The sequence below is a fragment of the Triturus cristatus genome, chromosome 10, assembly GCF_964204655.1.
Source record: "Triturus cristatus chromosome 10, aTriCri1.1, whole genome shotgun sequence".
Taxonomy (NCBI): Eukaryota; Metazoa; Chordata; class Amphibia; order Caudata; family Salamandridae; genus Triturus; species Triturus cristatus.
The window spans coordinates 423,095,684-423,113,529 of NC_140593.1; the positions used below are offsets into that span (position 1 = coordinate 423,095,684).

The 17,846-nt window shown below is 47.1% G+C and overlaps 1 long non-coding RNA gene across 1 annotated transcript in view; it reads right to left on the bottom strand.

The window, feature by feature from the left end:
- Positions 1-17,846, bottom strand: part of LOC146789557 (uncharacterized) — an 83,999-nt gene that overhangs the window by 9,623 nt on the left and 56,530 nt on the right. Inside the window, exon 2 of the long non-coding RNA XR_014969827.1 lies at positions 17,182-17,279. This is a non-coding gene — a long non-coding RNA (uncharacterized LOC146789557). The remainder of the gene's footprint in view (positions 1-17,181; positions 17,280-17,846) is intronic.

A 17,846-nucleotide genomic window follows, 5' to 3' on the forward strand; every position in this document is an offset into this window, starting at 1 on the left:
ATCCTCTGAAAGATAACACTGCCCTATCCACAGCCAAAGCCCTTGTGAAGGAGTTTTTCCCCAGGTTTGGGATGCCGAGAATGGTGTGGTGTGATAACGGGAGTGAGTTTGTGGGTAAAGTGATGAAGAATGTATGTGAAGGTTTAGGCATAAGGCAGAAATTTCACGCTGCAAATCACCCCCAATCGGCTGGACTGGTTGAACGCTACAATGGAGCCTTAAAGCTCAAGTTAGCCAAAATCCAGGCGAGCACTGGTCTTAAATGGCCTGATGCCCTGCCTCTAGCACTCTTGTCCACCAGAATGACAATACACTCACGAGTGGGACTTAGTCCCTACGAGGTGGTCTTTGGCCGCCCGGCTAATGTATGGGGTGTGCCAAGGCCCACTAAATTCAGCGAGATAGAGCATCCAGTACTGCTCGATTACCTGTATGATTTGACTGTTAAACTGCGTGTTTTGCACCAACAGGTACATGATACTCTTCCCCAAGCCTCTGAACCTCCTGGACACCCCATCAACCCTGGTTCGTGGGTCCTAGTACGGAATTTCCAGCGTAAGGGCAACGACGAGCCTCGTTGGATCGGCCCTCATCTTGTTCTTCTTTCGACAAGATCAGCAGTGCGAGTGAAAGGGAAGAAGCACTGGATCCATGGTACTCACTGCAAGGTAGTTCCCTTGCCTCTGCCATATGACCAGTGGGTCAAAGAGGGTATCGCCGACTCAGAGACAGACATTGTGCCTCGTTTTGTACCATTCAGTGACGCACGCCTAAAAGACACAGCTTCAGTCCAAGAGAGTGACAATATCCTGCAGGAAGCTGTGCCGCCATCGAATCGACTGGACACCACTGAGCCTGAACTTCTTTTTCAAGACCAAACAACAACTGGCCGTCTCCGCTATAATTTGAGACCTAGGCCCATGGACAAATAAAGATTCCCTCATTATTTCCCTTTTGACATTTCTTGCTCTCCCATCTGAAGGACTTTCTTGATTTTTGTTTTTCGAACCACCATCCGGGTTCTGCCGCAGGGTCGCGGTGCCAAGACTTTGGGGTACAGGCCGAAGACGCTAGGTCGACGGTTCTGGTTGGTCTAGGGCGTTTCCCTGGACTGACAGGCGTACTCCTTAGCAGAAGAAACTCATCCACCGCGAGCGGCCCGAGTAGAGGATGGAGTTTTGTAAGATGGAGAGACCGATTGAAGAAATGAACTTTCAAGCCAGGATGTGTAGAATTGTAAGAAGTAAATGTTTTGTCTTTTTGTGCTTTTTTACACTGTGTAGTATCATGATGTTTATTGTAGGATGTGTGTTTTTCTCTGCTCCAAAACCCATTGCACCCACTCAACAGCCTATACTTCTTTCTACTGCCTCCTCTCACTCTTTTCACCCTTTGCCTGAGCACGAACAGACCCGACGATCAGAGTTCGTAAATAACTCATTTATCCAACTCTTGCACCAGCACCAACTGGTAATGAATACGACCAATTGCTGGGTCTGTGGGTTAATGCCACATACCATTAACAAGGGTATTCCCTACCTGGTGCTACCGTACAGTTACAATGGATCGTCATGGGCATTCCAAACCATGTTTCTCTACGCTCTAGATACATACTCCCCTCGCCCACCGCGTTCCATCAGACCCATCACCAATAATAAGGCTTTGATGAAAGGAGTTGCCGATATGAGTAGAGATATTAATGCATACTCATCCATTCCCAAAGAAGAGCTGAGACCTTATATGGGATGGAACACGACAGGGTATAGTATTAGTCTGGGTGAAAGACAGCGGAAAATCTCATCTCCAATCTGGGTCGTACCCCACATGGGTCGGTTCTGCTTACAGGGTAATGGTCAGAACCCTAGGGCTCAACTGGGAAGAAGTGACTGTACTGAAACGTACACTTTCCCGTCACAGTTTTCCCCTGCATTTTTGGCTGCTAAGGGCACATATTTCATCTGTCATGACCGAGCATATACATGGTTGCCCCCTGATTTCTCGGGCACATGTTATATTGCGAACTTGCTACCGCCGACATTTACTGCCGCCTCTGATTATCACAAGACCAGAGTTGTGAGAGGTGTGATCAGTAAGGAGGACACTGCCGGTCAGGAAGCAGGAGACTTCTTCTTGGGTTTCCTGCCGTTTTGGGGACCTATGGTCAATAGTAGGAACCTGAGACAGCTGACTCGTGTGGTTGAATCCACCGTCAATGTAACGGCTGGTGCCCTTAGTAATTTGACAGCTGAGCTCCAAGCGGATCGCCTTATGACTTTGCAGAACCGCATGGTCCTAGACGTTATTCTCGCAGACCGCGGTGGGGTATGCAAGGTCATCCAATCCAGTTGCTGCATTTTCATACCAGATAATGCTCCAACAGTGTATCAAGCCATCTCCAAACTCCATAAAATATCTGAAGCCATACACGTGGATAAGGGAGATTGGTCACTGATGGGATGGTTCTGGGAATTGATATCTGCCTGGGGTTGGAAGGTTCTGATGGTCATTGGAATGATCTTAGCCATTCTTTTCCTGTTCTGTCTATGTATACAGTGTGCTCCTGCGATATATGGCCTCTGTGCTACCTTATGTGTAAGGAAGCCTGTATCGAGGGACGAGTTAAGTAATAGGATGATGCTACAGCAACATCTCCATGACTTCATGAACATTGACCTAGACTCGGATTAAGATGAGTATAGTGATTGCCTATGTAAGGGCAAAAGGAGGGTCTGTCGTACTTTGATATTCGGGAACCGCGTAGGGGACAGGGCCTTACCCCTGTCTATCTTGGTATTAGCGAACCGCGAATGGTAAATGCGGCACGTACGAGTGCTTTGCGTGTCGTTCTAGTTACGAACGCACTGTGTACACGTATTCTGCTCAACTACGCGGGTTCCATTTTGGAAGCAGTGGCCATCTTGTCATTGCCCTCACATAGGCTATGATGGAGTTAATACGGGCCTCACAGTACATGGGCTTTCCCTCTGACTTCTCCGTGACCTGGGCAGCTGGTTCTGCTGCCCCGGGTCAAACCGGTCTCACGAGCTCCCCTTCCTCCGTCCACCTGTGATTCGTATCAGGGCTTGACCCGTCATAAAACCCTTTCATTCTACACAATCCCCCGGCTAATCTCTTCTGCACCTGCTTGTTCTTGCTTTATTGCTTGTTTCCCAAAACAGGAGATGCTCATGTTTATTGGGGGGTCTATTTACTTCAAACATGGGATCTGAACCTTCCTGTGTAAATCATTGTGGGCTGGCCGAACTGGAATGTGGGATGGTCATCATGACTCTGCTTTTTCGTTTGTAATGTATGCCTTTATATGACCATATCATAAACCAAGGAATGTATGCCTGGAGCATGATATTTTGTACTTAAGGAGAAGTCCGTTCCTATGATTTTCAGCAGTCTCCTGAGAACATACACGCTGTTGTACTTCTAGGATACCTGTCATTGGTCTGCAGCCAATAAACGATTCTTTGACTTCACCCAGAAGACTCTGTGTTTCTGTAGGTCCGGAACAGGGTGAAACCCCGAAGTCATAGGGTGTGTGCCCCTGCACCGCTGGGACTAAAATACCCAGTACTTCATATAGTTTTGTCAAAAGCTTACCTTTGTTAGCGCTGATGGTCACATCTAAGAAAGATACATTTCTACAATTGTGGCTTATGGTGAATGTCAGGCAACTATTTTGGTGTTCAGCCATTGTAGAAATTCTGTGGCCATATCTTCGTTGCCATGCCAGATGGCAAATATATCATATACATAGCCAAACCAAAATCGTAATTCCTGTGCAAAGGGATTGTTGGTCCAAATTTGTAGTCCTCCCTCAGTTTCCATCTAACAAGTTAGTAGGTTCCGGAATTTGTGACTGTGGTTCAGTTCAATCAATACGATCAGACAAGAAATACCTGAAAACAATGATATGTAAAAGTAAAGGCCAGAACAGAAAAAGTTGTATGCCAGCGACAAGGTGCCATCTGATGTGCCCTAGCCACATTGGATCTGGGGTAACCTTTCGAAATAGAACCAACTGCATAGGTTACATTATGCAAGTCACCAGATCAGTACCATCGAGATGCTTCATTCCGATCTCACAACAGAATATGAAAAGCTGTATATCTTCTTAGAAATAACAATGCAAATATTGAACTAGGAGGGAAGCCAATATCTGTCAAATACCTTCATACCAGTATTCAGCAGCAAGTGAATATTGTCTAGACTAAATGACCGCATGGCTGGTTTATTGATTATTTAATCCCAAGATTAGAAAAGTTTAACTAAATAATGGCTTGGAAATCCCCGTTTTTCCACTGGACAATCATGTGAGTCCTATGGAAGTGCTCCATTTTTTGCATTTCTGTGGGGCAGTGCTCTGGTAACTGTGGGACACCCATATTTTGCCCATTCTGAGTTGAGATTGTTAACAGGCCCTTCAATCAAGGCTATGCAGTGGTGGGTCCTGGTAACAGCAGGTTAATATTACAGGGGTGCAAGACGTTTAAGCTCTATTGCAGAGAAGAGATTTCCTATTGGCTGTTCGGTGGCCCAAACAGGGGCCGTTCGTTTTCATCATGTATAGAAGCTTAGAGTGTATGGTTTACTGATACTGAGTGAATGGTACATTTGAGCCTGGATCTCTGCTGCACAAGCTGTTGGCTCTCCTTCATCCGGCTATTGCAGTATATGGTGGACATGCTAGCCTGCACATATTGCTTCCTAAACCCGCCTCCCAGAAAGCACTGGCTTCCACCACCCTCCAGTTTACTTTGTTGACGAAGATCTTAAAGGCCATAGAACAAATTGAGAATGCTGTCTGGAATCAACAAACCAACCTTGACCAGCAGACTTCAGGAAATCATAAAATAAAGTGTGACCCGCTGGTCTAGTGACCTAAATAATCTACTCAACACAACTGTAACACGCATGATCCGTAAACTGGTCACAAATTGTGTGATCCTAGGCAACTAGTTTATTTCATCGCGTCATCTTTTTCTTCATTATCACATGTAAGAGCACTTTCAAATTATGTGAGTTCAGCATCTCTGCTGTACAAAACATCTGTTTTGTTTGAATTAATAGACTAAACTTTTGCTCATACATAATAAGAATATTGCCCACAAACAGGGTACACATGATTCTGGCTCCCCTCTTAGTTCAATAATAGCATTGTCATCTGACTCGAGTCTCACTCCCAGTAATATCATGGTAAATTGGACTGCTCATGTTTATCACCAGTGTCTGCCTTTTAAGATAAGGCAACTGTGACGCTGCTATGTTAAGGGGAACTGGCTAGTTACACATGAACACGTGTGCTCAGGTACAGGCTGCCAATGAGAAACTATAGTTGTGGGCAGCCTGGCAGCTGCATACTGGTAACCTGCCTGTGGCAATTTTAAATTGAAAATTTGACCTGTTAAAATACTCCTTTTGACAGGCCTAAAACATACTTTTGCCTTATAGGCAGTGTGCAGATAAATAAAAGTAGGGCATGTAGAAATTAATGTTGAACAAGTCCTCACAGTGAAATATCCCCAACAACGATTTTCACTTTAGGAAGGCTGGCTGTTGCCACAAGGAATCATTGCGCTACCTTGTTACATTTATTAAATGCTAAATTCGGATTGGTAGCAGCTAGAAAAATACTTTTAATGCTCTTTTGAATTATGATTTAAAATCCTCTAATTGTAAGGTTGGATTTTCAATTAAATTAAAATATTTGCTTTAGAAATTTTTCTGCCTAAAATTACTGGGAGTTTCCCGCTCCCTAGGCAGGTGATGGCTCTTCCACTGGGAAATGTGATTTGGAGCCAGACAGTGTACGAAAAGGCCTGGGTGTAGAGGGAAGTGGGTCTTCCTGACGGGATGGCAGGGGTGGAATTGGGCCCTGCTCTGATTACATTTCAAAAGGACTTACACACACACACACACACACCCACACGCACACGCACACATACACACACACACAGATACTAGCCTTTTGTGTCACTAGTTAGGCTGGAGCCAAACCCAGAGAATTGACCAGAACCAGTTTGAGGATCAAAGGAAGGGAATTACCACACGAACAGGCTAAACTGGACTTTACAATGGCATCCCCAGAATATGAAGGAGAGCAAGACCTTGGACTGTGACATTGTAAAGACCATTGACAGCTAGAAGGACAAACTCCAGGTGGCCTGAACTCTAGCAGGCAGTGGCGTTGATGCAGAGGGTGTGCTGGAGCGGCCCCCCTCTGGACTCAGTGGGCACAAAGAGAGAATCTGTTTTCAACAGTTCATTCAGAGCGACAGAAACTGTAATTATCTGAACTGACGGATGTGTCAGTTCAAGTGCTTATATTTTCCTAGATCTTTGTGCTGACATCGCAAAGTGCACATGTCAGCCAGCAAAAGCAAGAGGGTTAGCGATGGAGTTCAGAGGATTGTGCTTGTGTGAGTCGCACTTTTAATTGCAGCCCTCTATAGACATGTTGTGCATGCTTCGTGCAGCGCAGCTTGTCTAAAAATAGGGGTCAGGTCTGGCAGTGACACATTTTGAGCAAACCCACCCCCAGAACTAAGAGAAGTCTGGATAGACCCGTTTGAAGACGGATCAATACAGAATAGCTAAGCTTATAATACTTGTGTGAATCGCTTTTTACCTTGAAATCGTACTTTTTTACTTTTGGTGGAAACAAATTGATAATCGGGAAATTAACGTGAATCTGACATGAATCTGATATAGGGCTTTTAAACATTGGACCAGCTTTGTTTTACTTTAATCGCTACATAAGTGCTGCCCAGTTTTAATTATTTGCACATTGCACTTTCACTGCACTCCTCTTCCAGGAGGCAGGACATCAGTTCAGAGTGGCCATCTTTGACTTCCAGCACTCTTGTGGTCGACAGGCACAAGTATTTAATGTGCCTGCCATCGCGAATGCGCAGCGCAATAGCTAAGTTCACGCTACTTACATGAATCGCTTTTTGCCTTAAAAGCTTACCTTCTATCTTTTTGGAGGGAACAAATTGATAATTGGTGAATGAACTTGAATCTGACATGAATCTGATATAGGGCTTTTAATCGTTAGACCTGCTTTATTTCACTTTAATCGCTACATCATTGCTGCTCAGTTTTAATTGTTTGCACATTGCACTTTCACTTCACTGCTCTTCTGAGAGGCAGGACGTCCTTTCAGAGCGGCCATCTTTGATTTTCGGATCTCTAGTGGTCGGCAGGTACAAGTATTTACTGTGCCTGCCACTGTGGAAGCGGGTGCAGCGGGTGCGCCACTGGTGCACCAAAGGCATGCCAAAGACAGGCCCGTCTGCGCCCATCCATGTCCGGAACGCAGACAGCGTCAGCCACGCTGCCCAAAGCTGTCAAGGTATTTCCATGACACCTAATGTTTTAAATCACTTATCATTGCTCCCCCAAAATGTAATACCCGCCTAGTGCTTACAAAATGGAAAGGCCCTCTAACCTGCCGTAATTGCAGAATGGAATTTAGGCCCTCAGTTTAACAACCAAGCCCTCAGAACGATGGGTTCTCAACACATCCATTGAATCAGTGCCCGCTCCTTATGGAAACATGCTTAAGATATTCATGCTGTGATTTCTGGTTCTCAACTCTATTTTCTCTTTATCACAGAGTCATAGCTTAAAGAGAGGTGTAACCTGGACATTGTCCAAGCCCTTCCCCCAGGATACACCATCTGTAGACAAGATAGAATGGAGATGCGGAGAGGGGGACTAGCTATCATTTACAGAGACTCATTTCAATGCTCAAACTTTGACCTTCCCTATTTGAAATGGGCAGAAAGCCTTGGTTTCTACTTCAAGCTCAAAGGATCCGTCTCCTTCACAGGACGATTGATATATGGCACCCAGCCCCAATTTCGTTTTTTTTAGAAAACCATGGTGACACATTAGGCCCTCAAATACTTCAGTACTCGAATTTTACCCTTCTGAGAGATTTCAACTTCCATTTAGAGTGTAGAAACAAACCCAGAGTGGGGAACTTCCTTGATACTTTAGAAACTCTTGGGCTCCAGCAGTTGGTGCTGCTTTCTACACACTATACCAGACATATCCTGTATGGAGTATGTTCTAATCTCAATACCCTGACAGTCAAAACATTGTCTCCTCCAGCCTGGACAGATCATATGCTTACTCCATTTAGCATTAAAATTCCTAGTACTAGCCTCTCCCCTACACCCCCAATGTCCATTCCAACAGTGATTCATAAAACGACTAAAATTATAACTAATCCTGACTTAAGCACATGTGAATTAGCATCTAGACCCATTCTATCAGGTAACACTACTGAAGATGCCCAGCATTTCAATTCCTGGATTACTACGGTCAGAGACAAGCTAGCCCCCACAGTCCAACCAAAAAAGAAACACAGTCCCAAGGCCTCAGCCCCTTGGTACACGCAGGCACTAGCTGACCACCATCTTCATTGTAAACAGCAGGAACGGAGGTGTAGAAGAGCTTGTAAAATAAAAGAGCTGTCCCAATTCAGAGCAGCCCTCAAATCCTACCACCTGCAAATCAAATTAGCAAAAAAGCACTATTATTCTAAGCAATTAATAAACGCAGGACAATACTAAAAATCTATTTTCCAAATGGTTGAATCCTTTACATTCTCAAAAGATTTAGATGAAGACATCCCCCTCCCAGAACCTATGTAATCAAATTTCTTTGAAGAAAAAATCAAGGGCCATATGTATGAAAATGTCCATTTGCGATTTCGAAATAGCGATTTTTTGTGAATCGCTATTTGAGAATCGCAAAAGGCTATGTATTTAGAATTTGCATAAGTTTTTTGCAAATCCTACATATTCCTTAATTGGGAATCGCAAATTGCGATTCGCAATTAAGGAATACCTCCCCAATCATTCCTATGGGCCAGGAGGCCCATAGGAATGAATGGGAAGACATTCTCAATTTGCGATTCGCAATTAGAGAATCGCAAATTGAGAATGCAATTTCAAGGGTGCCAGGGTGTCAAAAGGACACCCTGTTGCACCCCTGAAATGTGCATGTGTGCACATGTGGCACACATACATGCCCTAAGGGCATGTATGTGAGGCACATGGCACTTTGAAAAATGCTAAAAAGTGCATTTTTCAAAGGAATCGCAAATTACCACCAACCGGAAGTTGGTGGTAAATTGCGATTCCTTACGGCCAAATCGCACTTTTATTGTGCTTCTTACATTGCATTTAAGGAATCACAATTTGCGATTCCTTAAATGCAATCGCAAAATAGTGAATCGCAAAATTTGCGATTCCTTATTTTGCAAGGGGTGTTTTGTGTCATACATTGGACATTGCTGATTTGCGATCGCAAACGTTTGAGATCACAAAATTTCCTTCGTACATATGGCCCCAAAACCCTACTAAGATATTTTAATACGATGCAAACTTCTCTTACAGAGCTGGATCCCTCTTATATGGGGCCATCTCTCCAGGCCTTTCGTAGGATTAGCCTGGAACAGTCACGCCAAGCAATTCTCTCATGTAAATCTGGTTCCCCTTTCGACGCCTGTCCACCTGCTGTTCTGCATGCTATTGTGGATATTATCAATTGAGTTATTAATAATATAATCAATTCCTCACTTGTCTCAGTGGAAGTCCCTGCAGACTGGAAACTTGCTGCAGTCAAACCTCAACAGAAAAAGCAAGTCACAGACCCCTCTACCCTTTTCAATATTCAGCAAATCTCTTTACATCCTACCCTAGGCAAAATTGTTGAAAAACTGGTTAATAAGCATCTAACAACCTTCCTGAAAGAGGCAATCGTTTTGCACCCTTGACAGTTGGGATTTCGGCCTAAGCACTCGATGGAATCTGTATTATTGGAATTTGAAGACACCTGAAATCTAGCCCTGGATGGGGGGGCAGAATGCTGTGCTGATCTTATTGGATCTGTCAGCCGCATTCAATACCATCTCCCATGAGATGCTATTACATCTTATGAAAAGCTGTGACGTTTCCCATCTTTATGTAGCCTGACTTCCTCTCTGACCGGAGGCAAATAGCCACTTTAGGGCCCTACCTGTCATCTGTAAGGTCGGTTACTGAATATATAACGTTACAATGCATACCATTACAACGCCTACGTTTACATCGCAATATTTACAATGTGACTACCATTACAGTGCATGTATTTACAACGCAAACCATTACAAAACATGATAATAGGGTTATATAGAAACTACCATTACAATGCATATATTCATAATGCATACTATTATAACACATACCATTACAATGTATAATAAATATCCTATTATAAATGATAGAAAATGTGCTTTTTCTTTTTGTAACCCATCCTCTGGAAAGTGATGCAAGGGAAACAGGGGTTTTGGGTGGGGGAGTCTATTAATACCCAGGTCCTCATTTTAATACTTGTGCATTAATTTTAAAACCTTTGTAATAATTATCTTATATTTAAATTTTTTTTCAAAAACGATATCTGGGAGGAGGAGCTTCGCGCGCATCCAAGATGGTCGCGTGAGCACAGGGCTCCACGGACCCTTGCCGCTCCTCGCAATGTATCCTGACATTATCCTGGATTTGTGGACGGATTCTGGAAGATGATCTTTGGCTGAATCCATAACTCTTCTCAGAACGAAAATCGGACCGGGGAGACCTGAAATACAGCGTCTTGCATTTTGGAGGCCCACCTGGAAGCTGTGCCCGGTGCTTTGGTGAACCGTGGGGCCGGGGAGTAGTTGAACAACAACGGCATCGGAGCCTTGCCAATGACCGCGCACCCACTTTCAGTTTTGCTTTTGCACTTCTGCATGTCCTGATCGAGGAGCTACTTTGCACGGCTGGGGCGTCCTCCGGCCTTGGTACTGGACTGATTTGTGCCTTTTTCTCAACTCTCCCGAGCGGGCTCTCGGACAGTCTGTGTCTGATCTGCTGGTGCCCCTTTGCTATCGGTCCAGGCGGACCCCACCGGTGAGCATCGCCCAACATGGGGGGCAAGGGGGATCCCGAGAAACGGAAGACCAAGACATCCCTGCGTGGAGGACCAGTCCAGAGTGACATCATGGATCGCTATACCCAGGGTAAAGGGACCCCCGGGCCGGCGGGTGCCGTCATGGAGGACTCCGGTGGGGGTCCGTCCGTCCCCACGGAATTGTCGCTGCAGGACGTTATGGGCGCCATCAACGGCATAAGGGAGACCATCGCCCAGCAGTACGAGGCTCTGGCCCGTAAAATTGACACGGTTGCCATTGATGTTACGCTAATCCGGGCGGATCTCTCTAAGACTAACGAGAGGGTTCAATCGCTGGACTTGAGGACATCCACTCTTGTCACGGATGTATCAGACCTCCAGGCAACTCTTGGCGATCTAAAGTCTGCAAACGACGCGATGTCCCGGCGGCTGGAGGATTTCGAAGGTCGGGCACGACGCAATAATATCTGTGTCATAGGTGTACCGGAGACTTCCAACAATCGTCCGGTGGACCTTATGGTCGAGGATCTTATCCTCAATCATCTTGCTCCTTCAGGCCTGAGCAAGTTCTTCGCCGTGGAGCGTGCCCATCGTGTCCCGGGCGGTAGGCCTCGACCAGGCGCTCCCCCGAGGCCTATCATTGCAAAACTTTTTCATTACAGAGACCGGGATGCGATCTTGCAGGCCTCGAGGGTGCACGGCCCAGTTAAATATGAGAATTCCTCCGTCAACCTCTTCCCGGACTTCACCCAACTCGTTCAGAAACAGAGAATGAGCTTTCTGGGGGTGAAGCGCCGTCTTCGAGATCTGGACATCAAATACTCTATGCTTTTCCCTGCCAGGCTTCGTGTGGAATATGAAGATCGGACTCTCTTTTTTGAACGCCCCGACACAGTGAGTGACTGGTTGGATTCCCTGCCGGAACCGGGAGACCGAACTGGGCGTACTGGCGGTGCCGAGGGCGGTGGGCCTCTGCAGGAATAATTCTTGGTCCTCCACTTTGACATTTCCTTCTGTGCTCAGACAGGTTCTACTTCAATTGTATATTTTGTCTATTAATGTTTCGTCTGGGTGCGGGCGGGGACGGGTCCCTTTCCTCCTCTAGGGTCTTTTTGTAGCATGGGATTGTTAGGGCGACAGGCACACTGCAAGTTGGGGAAGCTGTATAGTCCGCAGGGGTGCAGGGTGGGGGGGGTGGCAATGGTGTGGGGGTGGGAGGGTGGCAGTGGTGGATGGGTTGTGTGTTTTTTCTTTTCAAGGCGGTGTTATTGTTTTCTTTCAGTTTCAGGTGTCTGGCTGCGTGCCCGGGGACTCCAGCTTCTTGTGTGGGGATGGGGGGGGACGGGTTGAAACTGATGTCTTGGAACGTCAACGGATTGGGGGACCGTATCAAACGTGGGGTTGTGTTGCAATATTTGCATCGATTGGCCCCTGATGTGGTATTTCTTCAAGAGACGCACTTGGTGGGAAATGTATGTCATGCTATGAACAGGGGGGGCTACCGACTGGTCGCTCACTCTGGCTTCACCACTGGCTACAGAGGGGTGGGCATCTTGCTGCGCTCTTCCCTCCCGCTTGAGATTGACAAAGTTACTCTTGATGATAGAGTGCGCTATGCGTCTTTGACTGGGCGGTGGGAGGGGCAAACTCTTTCATTGGTTTCGGTCTATGTTCCCCCGGGCCTCCAGACCTCCACTTTCTCTGATGTGGGTCGTATGTTACTTGAACTTCCTGATAGTCTCCTGATTGTGGGTGGGGATTTTAATTCCGTGATTTCTGGCGAGTTAGATCGTTACCCTCCCAGGGCCCTCTCTGCCGCCCAGGCGTGGCTCGGCGGGTTCTTGGACACTTTCGGTCTGGTGGACTGCTGGAGGTTGATACATCCGACACAGTCAGTCCACATTCCACTCCGGGGCCCACGGGAGTCTCTCCAGACTAGATTATTTTCTAATGCCCGCGGCCCAGACCACCCGGGTCCGGGAGGTTAAGCACCTGGCCCGGGGCATTTCCGATCATTCCCCATTGTGGCTCCTCTTTGATACCGGGATGCGATCCGCCGGGCGGATCGCCCCCATTAACCCCTGGTACTTGCGTGACCCCAAGATTCGCAAGGGTCTCATTAAGTCGCTTGATCAGTATTTTCTGGAGAATGAGGGGTCCGTCTTGTCCTCAGTGTCCCTGTGGGAGGCCTTCAAAACGGTCCTCCGAGGACACGCCCTATCCCTGATCGTGGAGGCCAAGAAAGCTAAGAACGGGGAGGTGGTTGCGTTAGAGGCTGAGATATCGGGGTTGGAGGCTGCCTTGGAGACGGGTGTCACTCAGGACAGGCTCCATGCCCTCAACCTGAAGCAGTTCGAATATAAGTCCCTTGTTACGGATGCTGCTCGGACAATGTATAGGGAACAGCAGGGTAGACTGTATGATGCTGGGGATAAGGCGGGTAAATTGATTGCTTGGCTTGATAAGAAGGAGAGAGTGAATCGAGTGGTCCCCGTGCTTCAGACGTCGGAGGGAGTGAGTGTGACTGACCCTGGTGAGATTGTGGAGTGTTTTGCGGACTACTTCTGTGCTGTGTACTCCCCGGTGTCTACTAGAGATGAGGCTGACTCTCGTCACTTGTTGAAGGATATTGCTTTGCCCTGCTTGTCGGTGGAGGAGCGTGAGCGTGAGCAGATGGATGCCCCACTTTCGGTTGACGAGATTGCAACCGCGATTCGTTCCCTTCGCTCAGGCAGGGCTATGGGCGCCAACGGACTCCCGATTGAACTCTATAAACTGCAACCGGATAAACTTGCGCCATTTCTCCGTCGTATGTTCTCGGAGTTGCTTGAACTCGGCTCTCTCCCTGATGACCAACGCCAGGCCACTATAGTCGTGATTCCCAAGGACGGTAAGCCTCGGGACTGTTGCGCCTTGTATAGGCCTATTTATCTGCTGAACGCAGAGCCGAAAATCCTTGCCAAGGTTCTTGCGAACCGCCTGCTTACTGTTATTTGCGATCTGGTGCATCCGGACCAATCCGGTTTTATCCCGCACCGGAATACGGCCCTTAACTTGCGGCGCCTACATGGCGTACTTGCAAGGGCGGAATATCTTTCAGAGCCGGCCATCTTGGTTTCCTTGGACGCCACGATGGCCTTTGATACGATAGAATGGCCGTATCTTTGGGCCGCCCTGGCAAAGTTTGGCTTTGGGGCGGGATTTATTAATTGGGTTAAACTCTTATACGCTGCCCCGCTGGCACAGGTGGTCGTTAACGGGAGGGTTTCCTGGCCCTTCGTTCTTGGGAGGGGCACTAGGCAGGGGTGTCCGTTGTCTCCCCTGCTCTTCGCGTTAGCTTTGGAACCGCTCGCTGCTTGGCTCCATTGGGAACCGTCGATAAGAGGGATCCAGTGGGCCCCTGGCTTCGAGGATCGTGTTTCGTTGTACGCGGACGACATTCTCTTGTACCTCACCTCACCACGTAAGTCACTCAATGTGCTCTTTGACATCCTCACTTTGGCAAGAACTCTGGTTTGATCATTAACTGGTCCAAATCTTGTGTCTATGCTATATCCGGTGGCTTTCCTCTCTTGCCTTCTCGTTTTCCCATTAAGGCGTCCAGCTCCGGCTTTACGTACCTGGGGGTGTACGTCTCATTGGATCCTGCTGTCCGCTACGAGCATAATCTCCTCTCTCCACTTCGGAGATTGAGGTTAGACGTGGCCCGTTGGCGTAAGCTTCCCTTGTCTCCCCTCGGTCGTGCGGCACTTTTTAAAATGATGTCTCTTCCCCGATTTCTTTACGCACTTCAGAACTCCTTTGATATTATTCCGGCGGCTTACTTCCGGGAAGTAGAGAGCTTACAAAGGAGACATGTTTGGGGCGGTCGTGCACGTATTGCTCTTGCAAAACTGACTCTCCCCTGGTACGAAGGGGGCATCACGCTCCCGGACATCAGGAGGTACTATTGGGCTTCCCAGCTATCTGCTATTAACCATGCAACGTACTCACCTGGTCCGAATCCGGCTTTCGAAATGGATAGATTTTTGTTGCCTGGCGGCAACTTTAACAGAGCGCTTTACTCTCGATCGGCTGGGAGGACCTTAACCGGTCCCACTAAGATTGCAGTACGCTTGTGGAAGGCTGCGAATGTGGCCATGGGCTGGAATGATCGCTTGACGGGCGCGACCCCCTTGTTTGCGTCTGAAAGATTGGGAAGCCTCTGGACGACGAAGGGATTCGAGCGTTGGGACACGATTGGCATCAGCAGAGTAGGTGACCTTTGGGTGAAGGGTGCGGTTAAATCCTTCGCTGCGCTGCAGAGTGAGTACGAATTGAGTGAGAGGGAGTTCTTTCGGTACTTTCAGGTTCGCCACGCTTTGCTCTCGGCCATCGGGGCGGGGACTGCAGTCCCTGTGTCTTCGCCACTCGAGGACCGCATACTCGACGGTCACTTGCCCGACAGTACTATTTCCCTTATCTATAAAAAATGAATAAACATTCGGGCGGATCTCCTCGTGCGTCTGCGGGAGGCGTGGATCGGGGATGGGGTGGAACTGGACGACGAGGACTGGCATTCTGCGCTGTCCTCCCCTAAGGAGGTGGCCATACCCGCGCGTCTCTCCGTCTTGTCCAGCTTAAAATTCTCCACCGTGTCTACGTGACGGGCCCTCGTTTAGTTCTGATGGGTTTCTCTGAAGACGGGCTCTGTAGCCGCGGCTGTGGGCTCAGCGCCACTTTTCTCCATGTTCTCTGGGAGTGCCGTAAGGTTGCGGAGTATTGGCGCCGGGTGCACGCTGTCATGGAATGTGTCACTGGGGTCGCCCTGTTGCCTGAGGTTCGCCGATGTGTGCTGAACGTGTGGGAGCCTAACGATTATAATGCGGCTCAGACTCGGTGGGCGGCCTGGGAACATGGTTGCTAAGAGGGACATCGCACAGCTTTGGGGTTTTAAAAATTCCTTCATTTGGAGGATACAATCACTATGCAAGAGTTGTAAATACATTAGTGCCGGTCTGATTTGAATAAAATCAAGTTTTTTTAAAAGGGTCTCCACCGTGTCTACGTGACGGGCCCTCGTTTAGTTCTGATGGGTTTCTCTGAAGACGGGCTCTGTAGCCGCGGCTGTGGGCTCAGCGCCACTTTTCTCCATGTTCTCTGGGAGTGCCGTAAGGTTGCCGAGTATTGGCGCCGGGTGCACGCTGTCATGGAATGTGTCACTGGGGTCGCCCTGTTGCCTGAGGTTCGCCGATGTGTGCTGAACGTGTGGGAGCCTAACGATTATAATGCGGCTCAGACTCGGTGGGCGGCCCTTGGGAACATGGTTGCTAAGAGGGACATCGCACAACTTTGGGGTTCCCGGCGGCCTCCCACCGAGTCAGTATGGAAGGAGAACATGGCCTGGTGCATGTGCAGAGAGAAGACTGTGTATGTGGCCCGGGGTAAGCCGGGGGCGTGGGGTAGAATTTGGGGCCAGTGGAACGCGTACCGTGGGAACATCTTCACACCCCCCCTCGTGGACTCATCTGATGCTGCCTTGTCCCCCTGATCCTGAGGTTCCCGGACTATTGCATTTCACCTGTAGATGGTTGTGGCTCTCCCGTCGCCCCCACCTCCCCCTTGATCATCCTCATTGACCACCAGAGGGTGGAGTTGGTACTGTGTGGTCCCCCAGCCGTGGTTAGACGCCCCTTTTTCGATGGTTTCCGCCTTGTCTTTTGGTGTTATTTTATTTTTCCTTTTTTGTTTGTATTTCTAAAATGTATGTATCCGAATAACTTCTGAGGTGCACTCAGTACTTTGTCAATTCGGCTGAGCCCCAGGGGGCCCATTGCTTCCTTGATGTTGTTGAACATGTATATATTAGCGGCCAGCCCTGGTGGTTGTAGGCCCATGTTTGTATTGAGTTTTTATGTGCAATAAAGGATTTTCAAAAAAAAAAAAAAACGATATCTGAGATTTATATGTACATACAAAACATTTTTAACAAGAAAAACACTTCGGTCAGTGGTAGAAGCAGCCTCTACATATGAGGAATACAAGCAAAAAACAGGTGTCCTTACATTATTTCCATTTCAGCAGCCGACCCATCATCTGCTCAAAATGGCTGCCCTTGTGAAACAGAACATATAAACGAACATTTCACCCAGCACATAATAAATATACATTCTGTCAGGTTCTAATTCAAAACATATTTTCTTTCAAATGTTTGTTTACTTCTAAAAAACATATAAATGCACCGACCACCATTTTGTACTCAGTGGTGCACTGACTTCCATGGTGACCACACGCAGCTGAAGTAGGAGGAGAAAACTGAAACTTTGCTGCTCAAACACTGCCATCTGTTGACCAAAGTGTAAAGGTAAAATGAAACAGCTTCTTAATAAAATCAATTAAATGATATACCTAAACGTTTTTTTTTAATTAATTCACAGAACTTGAAAAACAGCCCCAGCCAGAGAATACACATTTACTTTAGAATGTAAGTGAATTTGAAACTACATATACGGTTAATTTTAAACCCAAACTCAGAAATTGCATTTTTGTTTCCAATTTTAATAAAGAATTGCCATACACATATAACAATCTAATTTCAACAAAAGAATCCTTTGGAAAATCTACTGTAAAATATATTTTATACCAACCAAAATATATTTTCAGCCTTACATTTTTAAAATGCAGTTATGAAGGTTCAAGTCAGTTATATGTCATAATAGCTTGTGTAACTATACCGGATACTAGTCAAAGAAAGGTGCTGGGCAGGGCCGGGAGTTCATCATCATCATAAATTCTTTATTTCGGTTCTTTCATAGACCATAAAAGTACGTATACAATATAAAATACATGTCACACATATAAGCACATTTCAAGTAAAATGCCAGATAGTGAATGGTTGTACATTTTTCCAC